Here is an 11,934-nt window from a genome sequence, read left to right as displayed (position 1 = left end):
CTTAAATGTGAATCTCAAAAATAATACAAATGAATCTATATACAAAGCAGAAACAGACTCACAGACATAGAAAACACTTATGATTTCCACAGAGGAAATGGAGGGAATGTGCTATATTAGGAGTATGGAAGTAACAGATGCAAACCACTCTAGGTAAAATAGATAACAAGGGTTTATTGTATAGCACAGGAAACTATATTCAATATCTTGTAATAACCTATAATGGAAGAGAATCTGAAAAATTATGTATATATTTGAATCACTTTGCTGTACACATGAATCTAAAAATATTATAAATCAAGTAGACTTCAAAACTATACTTTAAAAAAGAAAAATAAGTAAAGAAACAAGACAAAGAGAAACAAAAACAAAACAAAAAAAGACTGACACCCAAGATCTCAAAGTGACCTAAGAATGTCAGTGATAAGGAGCAACATAGAGCTACTAATTAACTTCAATTCTCATTAATTTATATATTTAAAATTTAAGAGTAGATTTTAAAAGAATAAAAATATAATCTATAATTTACAGCATAAAGGAGAGTTAAATAAGTTAAGTAATCTGTAAGGCAGAAAGCAGACAAAAAGAAAGAAATCAAAGTCCATATTTATAATTTAATGCTGAAGCACCTCAAGTTTTCCCTTTAAAGTTACCAACAAGGCAAGAATGTCCTCTACCACTTGCTTTATCCAATATTACATTGGAAGTCTTAGCCAATGCAATAAGACAGGAAAAATTAGTCACAACAATTGGAAAAGAAAAAAGAAATCTGCTACTACTTGCAGGTGGCATAACTATCTGGAGATTCCCTCAGGTTGGTGGTGGCCCAATGGCGAAACAGGATTGTTTTCTTCTGAGTCTTCAAATACCACCAGGGCTTCATTCAGAGCAGGCATGGCAATGAGCATTTTAGACTCTTCTGTGGGCAAGCAGATGGCCACTTAGCTGGAATGAGTCTTTTGCCTTCATTCTGCCTATTAGCCTGAGCCAAGGTTGTCACTAGAAGGACATGAGCTTAGCCTGTGGGAAACGTGTAGACCAGGTGGGCACAGTTTAGTAAATATATACCATCAACTGTTCATGTTAGGAGTTAGTGATGGAACCTGTCAGCCAAGTTTCTGGGTAATTATTACTCACTGGCAGGTTGGAATAAAACTGTTCCCTTGGTATGTGTTTGTTTTTATTTCCCTTCTTGTTTAAACCATTTAAACATGTTAATTATCCTTTCCATTTCTCACTTAAGCCTCATGAAATAGCACTGCAAAAATGGGCAAATGCTGAGAATATGGACAAACCTGGGCAAAAATCACTGGAAGAACAGAAAACAGGATCTCTAATAGTAAAGTGGGGCTATAGGGTTCAAGTTTCCACTGTATACTCCAAATTGTTGATACATTCCAAGATCTAGCCCCTGGAATTGGCTTTGTGTTTCTATGTGCTGCTTGGACAACTCAGACAGTTGGAAGTACTATGTCCTATTAGATTTGGACTACTGTTAATAAAGTCTGTGTTAGGGAGTAGACGGAAGTTCTTTCAGTGACTGTGACACCCATTTGAGGGGATAATTGGAGATGGTTGCAGCCCATTTGTCCCTCCCCAGTACCCCACCAGAAGAGGAATACAAGGAGGGTACTAGCTGTGCCAACTCCCCTGTCATAGCTGTGGAACCTGCACCAAGGAGAGAGGAGATATTGACACAAATTATTTAAAAGAAAAAAGGCAACACCGTCTCCATAGTTGACATTCCTGTGTTTGAAGTCAAGTCCTGAGCCTTTGGAGTGGGAGAACAAACATTCAAATTATAGGGGTCCCAGAAGAAGAGAAAAAGAAAGAGTATGAGAAGTTTTTGAAGAGATTATAGTTGAAAATTTCCCCAAGATGGAAAAGGAAATAGTCAATCAAGTTCAAGAGGTGGAAAGAGTCCTATACAGGATAGACTGAATAAGAAGCATGCCAAAACACATACTAATCAAACTAACAAATACTAAGCACAAATAAAGAATATTAAAAGTAGCAAAGGAAAAACAACAAGTAATGTACAAGGGAAACCCCATATGTTTAACAGCTGATCTTTCAAGAGAAACTCTGCAGGCCAGAAGGGAATGGCAGGATATATTTAAAGTACTGAAAGGGGAAAAATCTACAACCAAGATTACTGTACCCAGCAAGGATCTCAAAATTGATGGAGAAATAAAAGCTTTTCAGACAAATAAAAGTTAAGAGAACTCAATACCACCAAATCAACTTGACAACAAATGTTAAAGGGACTTATATAGTCAATAAATACAAGAGAAGAAAAAGATATACAAAATCAATCCCAAACAATTAAGAAAATGGCAATAGGAACATATATATCAGTAATTACTTTAAATGTAAATGGATTAAATGCTCCAACCAAAAGACACAGACTGGATGAATGGATAAAAAAATAAGACTCATATACATGCTGTCTACAAGAAACCCACTTCAGACCTAAAGACACAAATAGACTGAGAGGATGGAAAAATATATCCCATGCAAATGGAAAACAAAAGAAGTTGGAGTAGCAATCCTCATATCAGAGAAAATAGACCTTAAAATAGACCTTAAAGAATATTATAAGAGATAAGGAAGGACACTGCATAATGATCAAGGGACCAATCCAAGAGAAAGATACAACAATTGTAAATATCTATGCACCAAACATTGGAGGACCTCAATACATAACACAAACACTAACAGACATAAAAGGAGAAATTGACAGTAACACAATAATAGTAGGAGACTTTAACACCCCACTCACACCAATGGATAGATCCTCAAAGTAGAAAATTAACAAGGAAACAGAAGTCTTAAATGATACATTAGATGAGACGGATCTCATTGATATCTTCAGGTCATTCCATCCCAATGCAGAAGAATACACCTTCTTCTCAAGCGCATGTGGAACATTCTCCAGGATGGGCCACGTCTTGGGTCAAAAATCAAACCTCAGTAAATTTAAGAAAATTGAAATCATATCAAACATCTTTTCCAACCACAATGCTATGATACTAGATATCAGTTACAAGAAAAAAACTGTAAAAAACACAAACACATGGAGATTAAACAGTACATTTCTATATAACAACAGGTTACTGAAGAAATCAAATGGGGAAATCAGAAAATTTCTAGAAACAAATGACAGTGAAAACATGACAACTCAAAACCTATGGGATGCAACAAAAGCAGTTCTAAGAGGGAAGTTTATAGCAGTACAATCCTACCTCAAGAAACAAGAAAAACATCAAATAGACAACCTAACTTTTCACCTAAAACAACTGGAAAATGAAGAACAAAAAAACTCCCAAAGTGAGTAGAAGGAAAGAAATCATAAAGATCCAAGCAGAAATAAATGAAAAAGAAACGAAAGAAGCAATCAGTTCAGTTCAGTTCAGTCGCTCAGTCGTATCCGACTCTTTGCGACCCCATGAACCACAGCACGCCAGGCCTCCCTGTCCATCACCAACTCGCGGAGTTCACCCAAACCCATGTCCATTGTGTCGGTGATGCCATCCAACCATCTCATCATCTGTCGTCCCCTTCTCCTCCTGCCCCCAATCCCTCCCAGCATCAGGGTCTTTTCCAATGAGTCAACTCTTCGCATGAGGTGGCCAGAGTATTGGAGTTTCAGCTTCAGCATCAGTCCTTCCAATGAACACCCAGGACTGATCTCCTTTAGAATGGACTTGTTGGATCTCCTTGCAGTCCAAGGGACTCTCAAGAATCGTCTCCAACACCAGAGTTCAAAAGCATCAGTTCTTCAGCGCTCAGCTTTCTTTATAGTCCAACTCTCACATCCATACATGAATACTGGAAAAACCATAGCCTTGACTAGACAGACCCTTGTTGGCAAAGTGATATCTCTGCATTTTAATATACTGTCTAGGTTGGTCATAACTTTCCTTCCAAGGAGCAAGCGTCTTTTAATTTCAAGGCTACAATCACCATCGCAGTGATTTCGGAGCCCAGAAAAATAAAGTCAGCCACTGTTTCCACTGTTTCCCCATCTATTTGCCAAGAAGTGATGGGACCATATGCCATAATCTTAGTTTTCTGAATGCTGAGCTTTAAGCCAACTTTTAAACTCTCCTCTTTCACTTTCATCAAGAGGATTTTTAGTTCTTCTTCAATTTCTGCCATAAGGGTGGTGTTATCTGCATATCTGAGGTTATTGATATTTCTCCTAGCAATCTTGATTCCAGCTTGTGCTTCATCCAGCCCAACGTTTCTCATGATGTACTCTGCAAATAAGTTAAATAAGCAGGGTGACAATATACAGCCTTGATGTACAATAGTAAAGATTAATAAAGCTAAAAGCTGGTTTTTTGAGAAGATAAACAAAATTGACATAAAGAGAAAAGAGAGAAGAATGAAATCCACAAAATTAGAAATGAAAATGGAGAGGTTGCAATAGACAATGCAGAAATACAAAAGATTATAAGAGACTATTATGAAAAACTATATGGCAATAAAAAGGATAACCTGGAAGAAATGGACAGATTCTTAGAAAAGTTCAATCTTCTAAGACTGAACCAGGAAGAAATAGAAATTATGAACAACCCAATTACAAGCACTGAAATTGAAGCTGTGAACAAAAATCTCTCAAAAAACAGAAGCCCATGACCAGATGGTTTGACAGGAGAATTCTATCAAACATTTAGAAAAGAGTTATTGCCTATCCTTCTAAAACTGTTTCAAAAAATTGCAGAGGAAGGAACACTTCCCAACGCATTCTATGAGGCTACTAGCACCCTGATACCAAAACCAGACAAAGACAACACAAAAAAAGAAACCTACAGGCCAACATCACTGACGAATATAGATGCAAAAACCTCAACAAAATTTTAGCCATCAGAATTCAGCAACATATCAAAAAGCGCATACACCATGATCAAGTTGGCTTTATTCCAGGGATGCAAGGATTCTTCAATATATTGAAATCGATCAATGTGATACACCATATTAACACACTGAAAGATAAAAGCCATATGATCATCTCAATAGATGCAGAAAAAGTCTTTGATAAAATACAGCACCCACTTATGATTTAAAACACTTCAAAAAATTGGCATAAAAAGGAACCTACCTCAACATAGTAAAGGTCATATATGATAAGCTTACAACAAACATTATTCTCAATGGTGAAAAACTGAAAGCATTCCCCCTAAGATCAGGAACAAGACAAGAGTGTCCACTTTCACCACTATTACTCAACATAATTCTGGAAGTCCTAGCTACAGCTATCAGAGAAGAAAAAGAAATAAAAGGAATCCAGATCAGAAAAGAAGAAGTAAAGCTCTCACTGTTTGTAGATGACATGCTACTGTGCATAGAAAACCCTAAAGATAGTATCAGAAAATTGCTAGAGTGAATCAGTGAATTTAGCAAAGTTGTAGGATACAAAATCAATACACAGAAATCACTTGCATTTCTATATACTAACAATGAAAAATCAGAAGAAGAAATTAAGGAATCAATCCCATTCACCATTGCATCACAAAGAATTTAATATCTAGGAAAAAACTTACCTAAGGAGACAAAAGAACTGTACACAGAAAATTATAAGACACTAATGAAAGAAATCAAAGATGACATAAACAGATGGAGAGATATTCCATGTTCCTGGGTAGGAAGAATCAATATTGTGAAAATGACTATACTATCAAATGCCATCTACAGATTCAATGTGATCCCCATTAAATTACCAATGACATTTTTCACAGAACTAGAACAAAAAATTTCACCATTCACATGGAAGCACAAGAGACCCTGAATAGCCAAAGCAGTCTTGAGAAAAAATGCAACTGGAGGAATCAAACCTCCTGACTTCAGACTATACTACAAAGCTACAGCCATCAAGACAGTGTGGTACTGGCACAAAAATAGAAAAATAGACCAATGGAACATAATAGAAAGTTCAGAAATAAACCCATACACCTATAGGTACCTTATTTTTTATTTTTTACAAAGGAGTCAAGAATATACAACGGGGCAAAGACAACCTCTTTGATAAACGGCGCTGGGAAAACTGGACAGCTACATGTTAAAGAATGAAATTAGAACACTTCCTAACACCATACAGAAAGATAAACTCAAAATGGATTAAAGATCTAAATGTAAGGCGAGAAACTATAAAATTCTTAAAGGAAAACATAGGCAGTACACTCAATAACAAATCAAAGCAAGATCCTCTATGACCCACCTCCTAGAGTAACAAAAATAAAAACACAAGTAAATAAGTGGGACCTGATTAAACTCAAATGCTTTTGCAAAGCAAAGGAAACGATAAGCAAAGTGAAAACACAACCCTCAGAATGGGAGAAAATAATAGCAAATGAAACAGCTGACAAAGGTTAATTTCCAAAATGTACAAGTACCTCATACAACTCAATACCAGAAAAACAAACAACCCAATCAAAAAATGGAAAAGAGACCTAAACAGACATTTCTCCAAGAAAGACATGCAGATGGCTAACAAACCCAAGAAAAGATGCTCAACATCACTCATTATTACAGAAATGCAAATTAAAACTACAATGAGATATCATCTCACACCAGTCAGAATGGCCATCATCAAAAAGTCTGCAAACAATAAATGCTGGAGAGGGTGTGAAGAAAAGGGAATACTCTTGCACTGTTTGTGGGAATGTAAATTGATATAGTCACTATGGAAGACAGTATAGAGATTCCTTAAAAACTAGGAATAAGAAATTGTTAACAATGGGGGGGGTCTCTTTGAAGGAGAATAAGGGCTGAGGGGGACAGGAAATTTATTTTTCATTCAGTCCTCTTTTGTCTTGCTTGAATTATTTATCATGTGCCTGTATTAGCCATTAAAAATAAAATCAATTAAGATTAAGATTTAAAAGACAAAAAAAAAAAAAAAAAAAAAAAAGCACATATGACCCAGCAATCTTACTCCTAGGCATATACCCCGAGGAAACCAAAATTGAAAAAGACACATGTATCCTAGTGTTCATTGCAGCACTATTTACAATAGCTAGAACATGGAAGAAACCTACATGTTCATCGAGAGATGAATGGATGAGGAGGTTGTGGTACATATACATAATGGAATATTCAGTTCAGTTCAGCCGCTCAGTCATGTCCGACTCCTTGCGACCTCATGAATTGCAGCACGACAGGCCCTCCCTGTCCGTCACCAACTCCCAGAATTTACTCAAACTCATGCCCATCGAGTCAGTGATGCCATCCAGCCATCTCATCCTCTGTCGTCCCCTTCTCCTCCTACCCACAATCCCTCCAAGCATCAGGGTCTTTTCCAATGAGTCAGCTCTTCGCATGAGGTGGCCAAAGTATTGGAGTTTCACCTTCAGCATCAGTCCTTCCAGTGAACACCCATGACTGATCTCCTTTAGGATGGACTTGTTGGATCTCCTTGCAGTCCAAGGGACTCGAAAGAGTCTTCTCCAACACCATAGTTCAAAAGCATCAATTTTTCGGCGCTCAGCTTTCCTCACAGTCCAACTCTCACATCCATACATGACCACTGGAAAAACCATAGCCTTGACCAGATGGGCCTTTGTTGGCAAAGTAATGTCTCTGTTTTTTAATATGCTGTGGAGATTGGTCATAACTTTCCTTCCAAAAAGTAAGCGGAGTGTCTTTTAATTTCATGGCTGCAGTCACCATCTGCAGTGATTTTGGAGCCCCCCAAAATAAAGTCTGACACTGTTTCCACTGTCTCCCCATCTATTTCCCATGAGCTGATGGGACCAGATGCCATGATCTTAGTTTTCTGAATGTTGAGCTTTAAGCCAACTTTTTCTCTCCTCTTTCACTTTCATCAAGAGGCTTTTTAGTTCCTCTTCACTCTCTGCCATAATGGTGGTGTTATCTGTATATCTGAGGTTATTGATATTTCTCCCGGCAATCTTGATTCCAGCTTTTTGCTTCTTCCAGTCCAGCGTTTCTCATGATGTACTCTGCATATAAGTTAAATAAGCAGGGTGACAATATACAACCTTGACATACTCCTTTTCCTATTTGGAACCAGTCTGTTGTTCCATGTCCAGTTCTAACTGTTGCTTCCTGACCTACATACAGGTTTCTCAAGAGGCAGATCAGGTGGTCTGGTATTCCCATCTCTCTCCAAATTTTCCAGTTTATTGTGATCCACACAGTCAAAGGCTTTGGTGTAGTCAATAAAGCAGAAATAGATGTTTTTCTGGAGCTCTCTTGCTTTTTCAATGATCCAGCAGATGTTGGCAATTTGATCTCTGGTTTCTCTGCCTTTTCTAAAACCAGGTTGAACATCTGGAAGTTCACGGTTCACGTATTGCTGAAGCCTGGCTTGGAGAATTTTTTGAACATCACTTTACTAGCATGTGAGATGAGTGTAATTGTGTGGTAGTTTGAGCATTCTTTGGGATTGTCTTTCTTAGGGATTGGAATGAAAATGGACCTTTTCCAGTCCTGTGGCCACTGCTGAGTTTTCCAAATTTGCTGGCATAATGAGTGCAGCACTTTCACAACATGATCTTTCAGGATTTGAAATAGCTCAACTGGAATTCCATCACATCCACTAGCTTTGTTCATAGTGATGGTTTCTAAGGCCCACTTGACCTCACATTCCAGGATGTCTGGCTCTAGGTGAGTGATCACACCATCGTGGTTATCTGGGTCATGAAGATCTTTTTTGTACAGTTCTTCTCTGTATTCTTGCCACCTCTTCTTTTTTTTTTTTTTTTTGATATAAAAGAAATAGTATCTTTAGTTTTTAAATCCATTAGCATAAAAGTTTAACTTGTATTACCACAAAAGTTTCTACTTTTTAATTTTATTTTATTTTTATTTTATTTTTATTTTTTTTTTTTTATTAGTTGGAGGCTAATTACTTCACATCATTTCAGTGGGTTTTGTCATACATTGACATGAATCAGCCATAGAGTTACACGTATTCCCCATCCCGATCCCCCCTCCCACCTCCCTCTCCACCCAACTCCTCTGGGTCCTCCCAGTGCACCAGGCCTGAGCACTTGTCTCATGCATCCCACCTGGGCTGGTGATCTGTTTCACCATAGATAATATACAAGCTGTTCTTTCGAAACATCCCACCCACACCTTCTCCCACAGAGTTCAAAAGTCTGTTCTGTACTTCTGTGTCTCTTTTTCTGTTTTGCATATAGGGTTATCATTACCATCTTTCTAAATCCCATATATATGTGTTAGTATGCTGTAATGGTCTTTATCTTTCTGGCTTACTTCACTCTGTATAATGGGCTCCAGTTTCATCCATCTCATTAGAACTGATTCAAATGAATTCTTTTTAACAGCTGAGTAATATTCCATGGTGTATATGTACCACAGTTTCCATTCCATTCATCCATTCATCTGCTGATGGGCATCTAGGTTGTTTCCATGTCCTGGCTATTATAAACAGTGCTGCGATGAACATTGGGGTGCACGTGTCTCTTTCAGATCTGGTTTCCTCAGTGTGTATGCCCAGAAGTGGTATTGCTGGGTCATATGGCAGTTCTATTTCCAGGTTTTAAAAAAATCTCCATACTGTTTTCCATAGTGGCTGTACTAGTTTGCATTCCCACCAACAGTGTAAGAGGGTTCCCTTTTCTCCACACGCTCTCCAGCATTGATTGTTTGTAGCCTTTTGGGTAGCAGCCATTCTGACTGGCGTGTAATGGTACCCCATTGTGGTTTTGATTTGCATTTCTCTAATAATGAGTGATGTTGAGCATGTTTTCTTGTGTTTGTTAGCCATCTGTATGTCTTCTTTGGAGAAATGTCTGTTTAGTTCTTTGGCCCATTTTTTGATTGGGTCACTTATTTTTCTGGAATTGAGCTTCAGGAGTTGCTTGTTTATTTTTGAGATTAATCCTTTATCTGTTTCTTCATTTGCTATTATTTTCTCCCAGCCTGAGCTTGCCACCTCTTCTTAATATCTTCTGCATCTGTTAGGTCCATACCATTTCTGTCCTTTATCGAACCCATCTTTGCATGAAATGTTCCCTTGATATCTCTAATTTTCTTGAAGAGATCTCTAGTCTTTCCCATTCTGTTGTTTTCCTCTATTTCTTTGCATTGATCACTGAGGAAGGGTCTCTTATCTCTCCTGGCTATTCTTTGGAACTCTGCATTCAAATGGGAATATCTTTTCTTTTCTCCTTTGCTTTTCGCTTCTCTTCTTTTCACAGCTATTTGTAAGGCCTCCTCAGACAACCATTTTGCCTTTTTGCATTTCTTTTCCATGGGGATGGTCTTGATCCCTGTCTCCTGTACAGTGTCACGAACCTCCATCCATAGTTCATCAGGCTCTCTGTCTATCAGATCTAGTCCCTTAAATCTATTTCTCACTTCCACTGTATAGTCATAAGGGATTTGATTTAGGTCATACCTGAATGAAGGTCTAGTGGTTTTCCCTACTTACTTCAGTTTAAGTCTGAGTTTGGCAATGAGTTCATGATCTGAGCCACAGTCAGCTCCCAGTCTTGTTTTTGCTGACTGTATAGAGCTTCTCCATCTTTGACTGCAAAGAATATAATCAATCTGATTTCAGTGTTGGCCATCTGGTGATGTCCATGTGTAGAATCTTCTCTTGTATTGTTGGAGGAGGGTGTTTTTATGACCAATGCGTTCTTTTGGCAAAACTCCTGGTCGTGGGGTAGTTCCTATCGTCTGCCGCCCCTGACCTTGGGCATGTGGTAGCTCTATTCGGTGCTGCCCCTGACTTCGGGTGTGGGGTAGCTCCTCTCGGCTGCCACCCCTGACCTCGGACATGGGGAAGCTCCTCATAGTGGAATATTACTCAGCCATAAAGAATGCATCTGAGTCAGTTCTAGTGAGGTGGGTGAACCTTGAACCTGTTATACAGAGTGAATTAAGTCAGAGAGAGAAAGATAAATATTGTATTCTAATTCATATATACGGAATCTAGAAGGATGGTACTTAAGAATTTATTTACAGGACAGCAATGGAGAAACAGACATAGAGAATAGACTAATGGACATGGGGAGAGTGGAAGAGAGGGTGAGATGTATGGAGAGAGTAACGTGGAAACTTACATTACCATGTGTAAAATATGGTCAGTCAACAGGGATTTGCTGTATGTCTCAGGAAACTCAAACAGGGGCTCTGTATCAACCTAGAGGGATGTGATGGGGAGGAAGATGGGGGGGAGGTTCAAAAGGGACAGGATATATGTATACTTATGGCTGATTCGTGTTGATGTTTGACAAAAAGCAGCAAAATTCTGTAAAGCAATTATACTTCAATTAGAAAATAAATAAAAAAGAAAGTCTGGGTTAAAGGGCTTATTCTTCTTTTTAAGAATTTTTAAAGTTTTTTAAAAAGATTTTACGTTATTTTTTGACTGCCCTGGGTCTTTGTTGATTCGTACAGGCTTCTCTAGTTGTGGTGGGCAGGAGCTACTCTTCGCTGTGGTGTGTGGGCTTCTTATTGCCACAGCTTCTCCTGCTGCAGAGCGCAGGCTCCAGGCACACAGCTTTCAGTGGTTGTGGCATGTAGGCTCAGTAGTTGTGGTGAGCAGACTTAGTTGTTCTGTGGCACGTGGAATCTCCCTAGACCAGGGATCAAACCCATGTCCCCTGCATTGGCAGGTGGATTTCTATCCACTGCATCACCAGGGAGGTCCTGATGAAAGGTTTTTTTGCATCACTAGCCCATTTTCAGTGTTAGCTCACAGAAAATTTCTAGATTATTATATAGTGAAAATATCTTATTTGTAACACCTCCAGTCTGTTCTTTAAATTTATTTTTGAAGAGATATCATTTAAGAATTTTCAAAATAATTATTTAGCTGGTTTCAGTGCAGGGTTCTAAGTGGTCAATATCACTTTCATTCCAGGCCTAAGGATATCTTGTTGCAAATATTATTTAGAATAATAGTTGTTTTCTGGAGAATTAAAGAGAACAGAA

Source organism: Muntiacus reevesi, chromosome 6 (assembly GCF_963930625.1).
Source record: "Muntiacus reevesi chromosome 6, mMunRee1.1, whole genome shotgun sequence".
Lineage (NCBI taxonomy): Eukaryota > Metazoa > Chordata > Mammalia > Artiodactyla > Cervidae > Muntiacus > Muntiacus reevesi.
Note: the sequence above shows the minus strand (reverse complement) of the source record.